The sequence below is a fragment of the Ammodytes marinus genome, assembly GCF_949987685.1.
Source record: "Ammodytes marinus genome assembly, chromosome: 19".
Lineage (NCBI taxonomy): Eukaryota > Metazoa > Chordata > Actinopteri > Uranoscopiformes > Ammodytidae > Ammodytes > Ammodytes marinus.
In genome coordinates this window covers 10,761,088-10,774,143 of record NC_137223.1, presented here as the reverse complement: position 1 = coordinate 10,774,143, position 13,056 = coordinate 10,761,088, and the positions used below count along the sequence as shown (strand labels likewise).

At 41.3% G+C, this 13,056-nt stretch overlaps 1 protein-coding gene across 3 annotated transcripts in view; it reads left to right on the top strand.

Moving 5' to 3' along the window:
* ptprk (protein tyrosine phosphatase receptor type K) overlaps positions 1-13,056 on the top strand; it is a 110,199-nt gene that overhangs the window by 33,835 nt on the left and 63,308 nt on the right. The gene's annotated exons all lie outside the window — the stretch shown is intronic.

The window sequence follows — 13,056 nt, the reverse complement described above, 5'->3', positions numbered from 1 at the left end:
AGGAGCATTAAGGCTACGACTTCACAGTAAAAGCATTTCACTGGCTAAACATTAATAGCATTTCACTGGACAAACGTGAGTAGACTTTTATTTTGAAGTACGCCTAACAGGAAAGTAGCCGCTCACAAAGCCCCTTCACTATCAGCATGTCTTCTGTTTTCACGAGTTCAATGCAGTGAAATTCAGAAAGCTTGTAATTTACAATACTTGTAACCCCAGTGTTTCCCCTAGAATTGTTTTTAGGCCCGGTGGTAAAAGCTGATAAAGAGTATGCGCGCGGCGTGCGTACCAAATTTGTAGTAGAAATTGACCAAAACTAACTGTATTATGGATGAGCCTCTTTTGACAGCCCGCTACAAATCAGGGCATAGGGTTATGCCTTCACATTCGGTACGTTTGTAAATTTTGTGTTTCCCTCAGGATTTTTTGAGACTGCTGGGGGAGAATGGACCTTCTAGTGGGGTCTTGGGGCATGCCTCTGCGGAAGAAAACCTTTACCTTTTTAAAGTTAAATGCATCAAACTGGTGCACTTTGAGAAGCTAAATCTGATTTTATTTTTTTTGCTCTGTAAACAGCTGTCATATGTCCTGCCTAAAACAATTTTATGGAATAATTTGGAGACACAAGCCATATAAACTATTGAAGAAAAACACATAGATATGAAAATAAAATACAATAAACACTAAGACCTAATATAGACAGGTACAGTATCTCACAAAAGTGAGTACACCCCTCACATTTCTTCAAATATTTCATTATATCTTTCCATGCGACAACACTGAATAAATGACACTTTGATACAATGTCAAGTAGTCAGTGTACAGCTTGTATAACAGTGTAAATTTACTGTCCCCTCAAAATAACTCGACACACAGCCATTAATGTCTAAACTGCTGGCAACAAAAGTGAGTACACCCCTAAGAAAAAATTCCCAAATTGGGCCCAAAGTGTCAATATTTTGTTTTGCCATCATTATTTTCTAGCACTGCCTTAACCCTCTTGGGCATGTAGTTCACTAGAGCTTCACAGGTTGCAACTGGAACCCTCTTCTACCCATTCATGACGACATCAAGGAGCTGGTGGATATTAGAGTCCTTGCGCTCCTCCATCTCCCGTTTTAGGATGCCCCAAAGATGCTCAATAGGGTTTAAGACTGGAGACATGCTTGGCCAGTCCATAACCTTTACCCTCAGCTTCTTTAGCAAGCTAGTGGTCGTTCGGAGGTGTGTTTGGGGTCGTTATCATGTTGCAGTACTGCCCTGCGGCCCAGTTTATGAAGGGAGGGGATCATGCTCTGCTTCAGTATGTCACAGTACATGTTAGAATTCAATGAACTGTAGATCCCCAGTGCTGGCAGCACTCATGCAGCCCCAGACCATGACACTCCAACCACCATGCTTGACTCTAGGCAAGACACACTTGTCTTTGTACTCCTCACCTGGTTGCCGCTCCACACTCTTAACACCATCTGAACCAAATAAATGTATTTTGGTCTCATCAGACCACAGGACATGGTTGCAGTAATCCATGTCCGTAGTCTGTTTGTCTTCAGCAAACTTTTTGTGGGGTTTCTTGTGCATCATCTTTAGAATAGGCTTCCTTCTGGGATGACAGCCATGCAGACCAGTATGATGCAGAGTGCGGCGTATGGTCTGAGCACTGACAGGTTGACCCCCCACCCCTTCAAGCCCTTCAGCAATGCTGGCAGCACTCATACGTCTATTTTCCAAAGCCAACCTCTGTGTACGACGCTGACCACGTGCACTCAACCTTCGTAAACTGGGCCACAGGGTGGTATTGCAACATGATAACGACCCCAAACACACCTCCAAGACGACCAGTGGCTTGCTAAAAAAGCTGAGGGTAAAGGTTATGGCCTGGCCAAGCCTGTCTCCAGACCTAAACCCTATTGAGCATCTTTGGGGCATCCTCAAACGGAAGGTGGAGGAGCGCAAGGTCTTTAATATCCACTAGCTCTGTGATGCTGTCATAAATGGGTGGAAGAGGGTTCCAGTTGCAACCTGTGAAGCTCTGGTGAACTACATGCCCAAGAGGGTTAAGGCAGTGCTGGAAAATAATGGTGGCCACACAAAATATTTACACTTTGGGCCCAATTTGTAAATTTGTTCTAAGGGGTGTACTCACTTTTGTTGCCAGCAGTTTAGACATTAATGGCTGTGTGTCGAGTTATTTTGAGGGGACAGTAAATTTACACTGTTATACAAGCTGTACACTGACTACTTTACATTGTATCAAAGTGTCATTTATTCAGTGTTGTCCCATGGAAAGATATAAAGAAAAATGTGAAGAAATGTGAGGGGTGTACTCACTTTTGTGAGATACTGTATATCCTGTCTAGTATTAATTTCTGGAATAATCTGGATCATGAAACATTTTCTTTAATTGATCAAATATTCATTTAAAATAAATGAATTAACCTAGGCTACACATCATGATTAGCATATCAATCAAAATGTGTGCAAAATAAGCAACATTTTGTATTCCGACCCATTATATTTCATGTAGCCTAGTTCTCAATTTAAAACATAAAAATAAAGTAGCATTGAAAATACCAAAAAATAAAGCTTGTAGGGCTACTATAGCCTGCTGTTTTCAAGATAACTTGCTGCGCTGTCTCAGCTGTTGATACAGATTGGTTGCCATGGCGACGTAGCGACTTTAACTTTCTAAGTTTTGCTCATCACTTTTTCCTGTTCAACTCCCTGTTACTGAGTCCTAAATATCTCCAGTGTAGCCTATGCCATGGACCTATAAAGGAAGGTTCTTTCTCGTCAGTTTCCCTGTTTGCAGTGTTAATTTTGGCAGCAAATTCTGATTTAGTCTTAGTCTTAGTCTTTTGAATATCACACCATTTAGTCTTAGTCCTACTCTAGTCATCTAAAATATTTTAGTCTTAGTCTAGTCTAGTCTACTAAATATAAGCAGATTTTAGTTTGACTAAATCTACAGCGGACTTCGTCGACTAAGTGTTTTTCTTCATTGAATGGTATTAAGGTTTGAATATGCAATACAGACACAGATTTAATGGTTGTAATACAAAACATGTATTATATTTAATTAGTAATAATCTCACATAAAATCAGTGTACCTGACTGGATAGGGGGGAGGGGGGGCTTTAAGAGCCTGTGCCCGGGGGTCCATTATCTCATGATCTGTCTATGAACCAACTGGATTCCACAATCTTTTTTCTTTTTGCGGGGAGCATGCACAAGCATTATTTATAAAAAAAAATAAAATAAAGAAATTATTTTAAAAAAGTGGGGGGCCCCACACTAGGTCTCGAAACGGGCCCCGAGATCGTAAAGGCCGCCCCTGGGCAGCAGCAGCAGCACGCAGTTGAGTGCTGATAAATTTGAGCAACTGCGCCTTCCTTTAAGCAACACTGCTGCCGCTGTGTGTGTTCGGACTTCTTTTGCATCAAAGCGTTTTAGATAATACAATTAGAGGTTTTAATTGAACGCTGTCCATGCGTCGGAGTTGATTGTAACTTAAAAACAGAAACTAACGGACGGAGGCGGCAGTTTCACATGGCTCTGTGTATTCAAACTCGAGACAGAGCCTACTACAAACAGATCGCGGAACTTAGCCGTTCCCCTAGACATCGTTAACGGGCAGGATATCCCTGACTATCATTTTTGTCCATCATACCGCAGAGTTTTTCAGCACAGCGGCTCACTCCACCCGCTCACACCTGCGCGGTCTCCCGTCGATTTTCACCGACACAGGGTTGAATTCGCTGCTTTGCACTGATTGGATTTCTTCCTAACTTGTCCCACAAAAAGAGTAGTTCTGATTGGATCTCTTCTCCATTCGTCCCGCCCTAACAGTTTCGTCTAGTTCCTATTCGTAGACTATAGTGTTACAGTTAAATTAGTCTCAGTCTTCGTCATCACATCTGCCTTTTTATTTAGTTTTTATTTAGTTTACGTCCGTGAAAAAGGTTCATAGACGAATATTTTTCGTCATAGTCTTAGTCTACGAAATTAACACTGCCTGTTTGACATGTGCGCTCCGAATGCACACGTGCATCGCGCGGCGTAGCGCAGACAAAAAAAAAAAAAAAGATTAATATTTTTTTTTTTTTTTTTTTTTCGGGCAGCTGTTGGCCTGGCGGGGGGTCCCGTTGGCCTCCAAAAAGCAGACGCAGAGATCTTACAAGGGCAAAAAAAATCCGCGCGCTCGCATCTTCGGTCTCCCTGCCCAGTGTGCCCACCCAAAATTTCTACAGGCCCACCCAAGTCTGACTTTCTAGAACCGGGCCTGTGTACGAGTGAAGATGTCGGATCAATTGTGTCTGAACGGATTTTTTTTTAAACCAAAAATGGGAAAACTGTCACGTTTTCACCGTGTAAAGTGCCCCTTAATGCTGATACAGTTTGTTTTCCATTATTGTAATGTTATACATATTTTAAAACCTTCTCTGGAAACCATACTCTTTTGAATACACTTTTGTTTACATTGATTTACATCTATGATATAATGGAAATTCAAAATTGTTGTGCCTATTAACAATGCATTTTCGGAACCAGATTTGCCACAACAACGCACCAGCCCTTCTACAACTCACCTTTACAGCCTCTACCACACTACTCCAGTTGATGCAAAATCGCTGGACAGAGCGAGAGCTTATTTTTCTTTTCCGATTGAAGCTCTCGATGATAAGCTTTCCACGTGCAACCAAATAGTTTGCTCAAAAAGTGGCCATTGTAGGATCAAAAGACTGTTCCTGGCATCTCACTTCCCGTTCCCATTGTACTGTGTGACAGTGATACTGTGACGGCAGGTCATTAGTACGTCGCTCACGCCTCATTGTCTGCTGATGGGGCTTTTTGTTTGCGGTTGTCCAAGCAGAGATGCATTTGCAGGTACCGCATTCAACTTCCTTTGTCTTACAACATAGAAACGAGAGCCCTCAAGTCCATGTAATCATGATTTGTGCAATGAAAGCACCCTCAATACAGCGCGTGTCCTATTTTCCCGGCAACAGTACGTTCAAGAATTACAACTCGGAATTGACTCTGTAATTGCAGTTTTTATTGTTAAAAAATAGATTCTATTCGTGACATGTTGGTCAATGAAAATGCCAATATGCCCTGATGGAGGTCAACAGTTGCCTTTCACCCAAGAGCCTGCACTGGGCAAATCATCAGTTTGTGGGAGGAATAAAGTGGCTCTTTAAAACTGCTTGAGTTTGAATTTGAATTGAAAAGCCGCATTAACCCCAAGAGAGGAGCCGGGTGAGGGGAGGGGGAGATAGGCAGGGGTGGGAGGACGGAACGGCTCCTCACAGAAGGCAAAACACACATTTCTGTTTTACTGTTACTGTCAATGGAAAGCCCTGATTCAGCTGAACACACACACACACACACACACACACACACACACACACACACACACACACACACACACACACACACACACACACACACACACACACACACACACACACACACATATATACACACACACACACACACACACACACACACACACACACACACACACACACACACACACGCACACACTGACACACAAAAGTCTCAGATTCAATTACAGCATTGTGAGATGAAGGAGAAATTCTTCAGCCTTCAGCACTTCCAATTAAACCCCGGCTCTGAGTGTGCGCACGTGCACGTATGAGTGTCGGTGTGCGACGGTGTGCGTGCGGGTCTGTTTTGCGCGTCACAGTGTAAGTCGTGTGTATTTGGTCGTGTGCGATTGCGCGTGCCAGCGTGTATGTTTAACAGGCGAGGTGTGTGTGTGTATATGGGTCTTCGCTTTGATGGCGTCGCGCTGCGCTGCAAGGGCCGCTGAGGCGTGACGAGTGAGAATGTGTGTGTGTGTGTGTTTGTCTGAGTGTGTGTGTGTTTGTGTGTCAGTCAGCCTCTCTGATGTCACCTTGTATCATTTCAGGCTAATTTCACCTATTCTCAGAGAGGGAGAGAGAGAGAGAACAAAAAAAGTGGGGACGACACAGGGAAAGTAAATGATAAGGTACAACTTTATCAGTGTCCTTGAGGCGTCAGGGCTACTTGGTGATGCACACACACACACACACACACACACACACACACACACACACACACACACACACACACACACACACACACACACAGATTAAAGAGAAGAGCACAGAGTATATGCCACAGTACAGACTAGAGCAATGTCAAGAGGGCATTATGAAGGCAAAACCTATAATATTATGTTACACCATCACTTTCACATTATTCCCTCTCCTCCCTTTCCTTCTCCTTTCACTTTTTAAGCCTTTTCCGTGCATTTGAGCCTGAAACTAAAGCCGTGGCAGTGATTCACTGGTCTGTAATGTCCCACAAAGCCACATATGATTAGAATTCCGGGTCGACAAAACGTAATTATTAACCGGACTCAGCCAAAATAGCTGGGAAAGTATTACTGGTGGTTGGAATTGGATTTTAATGATGTAAATGTAATTATTGTCCTTGAGAGAATTATTTCACGTTTCAAAGTGGACCTTCTCTTCTCTTCTCTTCTCTTCTCTTCTCTTCTCTTCTCTTCTCTTCTCTTCTCTTCTCTTCTCTTCTCTTCTCTTCTCTTCTCTTCTCTTCTCTTCTCTTCTCTTCTCTTCTCTTCTCTTCTCTTCTCTTCTCTTCTCTTCTCTTCTCTTCTCTTGTGTTCATACACAGCCTAGGCTCTGTGAACTGGTATGTTAACAGTTTATTTAAACAAAGGGACCCCACCATAGCTAGCAACATACCCGTTTACAGAGCCTGGGCTGTGTATTAACACAGGATTTTTAATTTATATTTCAGCACACACACACACACACACACAGTGATTTTGACAAGCAATCCTCCAGAATCGCTGACCCCGCCTTTAAGTGCAGTATAAGAGACGGATCATTAAAAAAAACTAAACAAAAGCCAAATAAAAAAAACAAACAAAAAGGCATAATAATGTTAATCAGGCTTAGAGTCATCTCCCCAAGTCTGTGTTCCCCTGCCTTCTCCCCCTCCGTTCCTTTGTACTATTTCATCCCGTTTGACCCTCTTTCACTCATCCTGTTTTATCTGCTCCGGTGATAATATCTCTGCCTGCAGACTGAAACAGAGCTCTGCTGATAAATACTAGACACAGTCAGACATAGGGAGAGGAAGAGCCGGAGTATGTGTACTGTATGTGCATCAGAAGAAAGAAAAAAAAAGGGTTTTATTTGTGTTTGGTGGGGAGATAGCGTTTATGCTCCTGAAACCTTACAGATTCCCTCAACAGATTTCTGCTGTCTGGCCTCAGCTTGTGATCAGGGACAAGACCATAATGTTCTTAAAACAACCCGCAGTAATGTTAGGCTCACTCTGATGGGCTCTTATATATTCAACTGTAAAACACCATCGACAGAATTGATAAAACATTTATTTTTTACCTCAAATTACAGTAATTCAACCCACTATGGCTATGGTTTTTCTCACTTGAAGTCTTCTGATTTGAAATGTTGAGTGTAATACATGTGCTCCCGAGAGTAAAAGTTTGAAAAAAAAAACATACACGAGGGAAACTTGTTGGATGTCTTTGGAGAGAAGTCATGGCTGTTCATAATAATGAAAACTGTTCAACTACGATCGAGCCCCCCTTACATTTGTAATTGGAACCCTCAGACATGCCCTATTAAGAACTGACTCTGCAAACTAAGACAATGCAGAATTAAAGCAAATCTGAGTGTGTGGCCGTTCTTGACTCCACTTAATATCTAAAGTTGATTGAACTTAACTCAATCAACTGGGGTTTCGTTTTTAAAAACTCAATAACCAAAAAGGGAATCTTTGAACTCGAGCAACGGAGGAACTTCAGTTTTTAGTTGAACCAACTGCGAATAATTTACAGTGTCTGTGGAAATAGGAAAAGAAAAACTTCCTTGAATATGCAGACTGTCTGGTATCATAATAAAAGTTAAGCTGACATTACGTCAAGTCAATCAACTCGCATATCTTTTATATATCTCATCTTGCTGCATATCTTACATGCAGACTTGCAGAGCTCCGTGACCTTATTCCTTTACCAGATTGGGTGCCTGAAAGTTTTCTTTATTTTTTTTTCAAATCAGGGTAGACATATTCCAGCATACATAGAATACATTTAGCTACTCGAGAACATTTTACTTTTGGGTAACTAGTTCACTAGTCACTGTGGTTTGTTAAACCTTTACTGCAGTATCCTAACAGTTTTTCAGCTCTGAACTTAGCACAGTGGTAGCGCACAAATTTGATTTGTTGCATAAGAGTGTGTTGTCCGACTTTCAGCAGAGCCAATTACATGAACCCCTCATCAATCTTTTTACAGATGAATTTTCCCTCAGACTAGCTATCTTGCGATTTTATATTTTCACAATTCACAGGACTGATTGATTTAGCCGTTTTTTCCTGAAAATCATCGTCTCATAAATAAAACACTGGGTTCTGAGTTTAAAGAATGGCAAGCCCTGTTTAAATGCTCAATACCATCTTTCCACTTGGATGATACCACTAGCTGATCCCTCCAAGAGCTGAATCCAAACATGTATGTGATTTAAATAGCAGATGTGTGAGTAAGAAAAATAACGTACAAGACAATAATGGTAATGAAGCCAGATATCCAATGTCACTGATGGCCATAGATATGTATGAAGGCATGAGACAATGTCAAAGCATGTATGAACATTGCCAGTTTTTAGTATACATCCAGATGTAACAGCTGAAACAAGTTATCCTTGTTTATTTGGAATTGATTGTATAACACCAAGACCGCACTGACTGCACTGTTTTTATTTTCTGCTTTCTTGAGATATTTGGAGGGATGTTTTGCACGAGGGTATGAGTATTGACTTAGTATTCTTAGATTCCATAATCAGCCATCTTTTAGTTGTAATGGAGTTTCTTTGTCAAAATAGATTTCCTAGGAATTGTCTAAAGAAAAAAAAAGAAAGCAACCTCAGACCTTCATTTGATTTAAATGTATCCCGAGGACTTTACTCCAAGCGGACTATAGCTGTTATATCTGATTTAATACTGCCTATTCCGCACAATGGTAAGATCGCATTGGAGAAGGGAGAAGCTAATTAAACTAGCTATTGTAACACATTCCTGCCGTGTTGCCAACGAATAATCTTGATCTAAGCTAATAACCGGGTGAACGTGGTCCTCCGTTCTTGTCTCTGGAGACCCCCCGGGGCCTGTCTGCACCCATGTTTCTCAACAGTTTCAGTCAAAGCACTTGGTGGAGGTCAATGCAAATCACCGCAAACTGATTCTGAGTGACGCTGGCAGATGTTGTGTCTGATGCCATTCAACAATCCTTTGGAAAAGACTGCAGCTGTCCTGTGTCACTGTGTGTGTGTGTGTGTGTGTGTGTGTGTGTGTGTGTGTGTGTGTGTGTGTTCCTCTCTCTGCCCTTGAGCCTTTATCAAGTCCTTCTAATTATTTTATTATGCAAATGAGTCGCCATTATTTCATTAGCGGGGCAGCCAATCACAGAAGCTGATTAGGAAGTGATTAGCATTCAGTCGGTTTCTCCCTCTCTCTCTCTCTCTCTCTCTCTCTCTCTCTGTGTCCTTGTGAATGGAGGGAAGGGGGCAATAATGATCCATCTGGACACACCCGTGGATTGAAGCTGGAAAATCGTAGTAGCAGATTTGTTATACATTATAATACAATGAAACCTTGCAGACAGTACAGCACAGTACAAATGCTCATATACTCCAATAACAATTATGGAACGCATTTAAAGCGGTTACAATCAATATTTTATGATCACCTGGATCAGATGACTATGTGAAAGGGATTACATCCAACTCTGCAAACAACAATTGTATTAATGTTTAATTTAAAATAATAAAAAAATAAAAAGTCATGAATTGGTACTTGATAGATGGATGCAAACTTCATACAACATTTTGGCAAGAGGCAGCTTTTCAAAATAACAGCTCAAGGTCTGCTCCTCTCATCGTCGGCAACAACGATTAAGTGTCAGAGGCCTGTGTGTGTGTGTGTGTGTGTGTGTGTGTGTGTGTGTGTGTGTGTGTGTGTGTGTGTGTGTGTGTGTGTGTGTGTGTGTGTGTGTGTGCGTGCAAGTTGGCAGGACACTGAGGAAAAGGGAGAAGTGTTAACTGAGCAGGTGGGTGGGCTAGCTTGAGGTGTGTGTGTGTGCTTGCAGACGGTTTTACACAGTTTGTTTCTGAAGACCCTCCCCCCTCACACACACACACACACACACACACACACACACACACACACACACACACACACACACACACACACACACACACACAGCTACTTTGTGTAGCATGTTAGCGGCGAGAATGTCTATCAGAGGTGTGCATACTAGAAAAGAGGAATGCTTTACAACGGGGATAAGTTCTTTTTAAAGCAGCCAGAAAAGCGGAATTGAAAACAAGGACATGTTTTTTTTCTTCACTGCTGAGCCACGGCAAAATCCCTTTTCTACCACAGCAATAAAACAGAGCTGAGCGGGACTCTGTGTATGTGTGTACACGGTAAAACGCCCAGAGCAAACATTTTAAACATGCTTGGTTTAAATCCAATTTTGCCGTACACAGTATACTGCTTTCAGAAGCAGAAATTCCAAAAGAAAAACCTTTGAAACTAATCAGCGCTTCTGAATGTACTTTGCAGCTGCAGAGTTAAACAAGGCCAAATACTGTAGTTGGCGAATCAAGGGTGGGTGATTTGACGATGTTAATACAACTGCCTTAAAATCTATGAATATGACTATGAATCTATGAAAGAAAAGCATGTCTATGGCTTTACACTAAACTAATACTCACAAACAAAAAGAGTGTTAAGCCTCCAGACTAGAGCTGAGCAAAAGGCAATACAGTCAACGAGCAAGTAATAATTAATGTCATTTCATCTTTGCATAGAATCGATTGCGTTTAATTAAATTCCCTCACTCCATCAGCGTCATCATTGTTTTTGCCACTTTTATTAAGAATTACTTAGACATTTGACATTGACACCTGCAGTGTATTTGTATATTTTAAAGTTAACTGCAGTGCCTTTGCACTAGCATAATGCATAGTGTAGTGTTGCACATTAGCAATCAAACTTAGGTAAATGAATATTGGATGTCGGCATAAAGTAACTGCTTGTCACCTCATCACAGACTGCAAACTCATCAAAGTCCTTATTAGTTAAACACTTAAAACAAGTATTTTGAAATATTCCTACCTTGTTAATTAAATTAGAAGATCTTTACCTAATGTAGAGTCTGTAAAATTATTGTGTGGGTGAAACGAATAATACTTGTTGATGGTAATGAATTTTTTAGAAATATAATATATTAACATGATAACATATCTCCTGTTTTCCCAAAGTCAGATTCACATCAGGTTCATAATTATTAAAGTTTATCAATTTACAAAGTTAATACAAGTTACATAATACAGAGTCATTAAAACGGATACGATCATCATAAACCTACACTTGTCCCTTCTAGAAAATCTGAAAAGGTAAAACACACGCAAATATAAACTCTTAAACTCATCATGTTTTTTGGTACTAAACCCATTAACATGTCCTGTTTTATGGCATATTTAACATGGAATGTTAACACTTACGCTTTACATACTGGTTTGTAGATGTAGTATATTCTCATACCCATGCAAACATCCTTTACTGCCCAGAGTTACACACTTTGTTCTTTTAACCCATGCAGAGAGAGCTACCTGACAGCAAGATGTGAACTGACACACACACCGTAGGAGACGTGAAGTCATGGAGTTTTACAGATGCACACATACACACGCGCAGACACTCAGTCTTAAGCTGACACACATTCTTGTAGATATATCTTAGTGAGGACACCCATTGACATAATGCATTCCCTAGCCCCTTACCCTAACTATCAAAACAAATTGCCTACCCCCAACTCTCACACTTACCCTTACCTAAACCTAATTCTAACTTGAACCTTAAAACCAAGTCTTAATCCTCAAACAGCCCTTTGTAGAAATGAGGACAAGGCAAACTGTCCTCACGTTCCAAAAATGTCCTCACTCCGATTGTTAAATGCTAGGACTGTTCCTCGCAAGTACCACCCACCCCTGCACAGCGAAATGTGTTATATTTCAGTACAATTAGATTCTTAACATCCAAGATGAGTTTATATCGAGACAATTCGTAGTAGAAAAACGTGTATTCTTTTTGCCATCTACATGTCCCAGCGTTGTCCCGTTATGACTGGAGGTAACTCGCTGTGACAAAGACCTAATTGAATTGAATTGGAATGAACTGAATTGCGTAAAAAAGAGAGAGAGAGGGGCTTGTTTAAAGAATTACGCCGAGAGGAACGCGATCCAGTGCAATCTCTCTTGAGGCCGTGACTCACAGCCCCAGCCGTAGTACAGCCGTCAGCCAAAGACAGTCGCTTAGTTTTGATGTTAACTTGTTTCTCCTCCGGCGGGCTGCTGTCACCTCTCGGTTATCCCTACTGCAGCGGGGGGGCTCAGATCAGCAGGGTATCTGAGAAGGGAGGGGGGGCTGTCGTTCCACTCTCCAACATGGTCGCCGCAGCTTGCTGTAGGGACACACAGGTAGCAAAAGCTGAAGCATTAACCCAATGCTGGGAGATTGATGTCGCTGGCAGTGCCGCTCGCTGATAATACTTGAAGGTGGCTTGCTCAGTGGGGTGTATATGTGGATGTAGTATAAACGTGCCCATCATGTGTATCTTGGCTGTTTAGGATTTCCCACAATCTCATGAATTCCACTCTTAAAAACTTCCAAAAATTTGAAGAGAACGAGAGAGGGAAATGAAAATGTTCATTGTGGTTTGTGTTCTCGTTTAGTCAATGTTTGACCTTGTCAGCATTCTCTCTGATTGCTATTGTTTGCCATTGTAATCATGCTGTTCTTTACTTTTTAATGACACAGGCTGTGTGGTAGAAGGAATTTGGATGAATCAATTCACTTTGGCATTTTGCTCAATTATTGCTCAATAAAAGAAGTTTCCTATAATCCCCACATTCGACTCTTTAATTGAAATCATTCCCATGTATCTTTGAT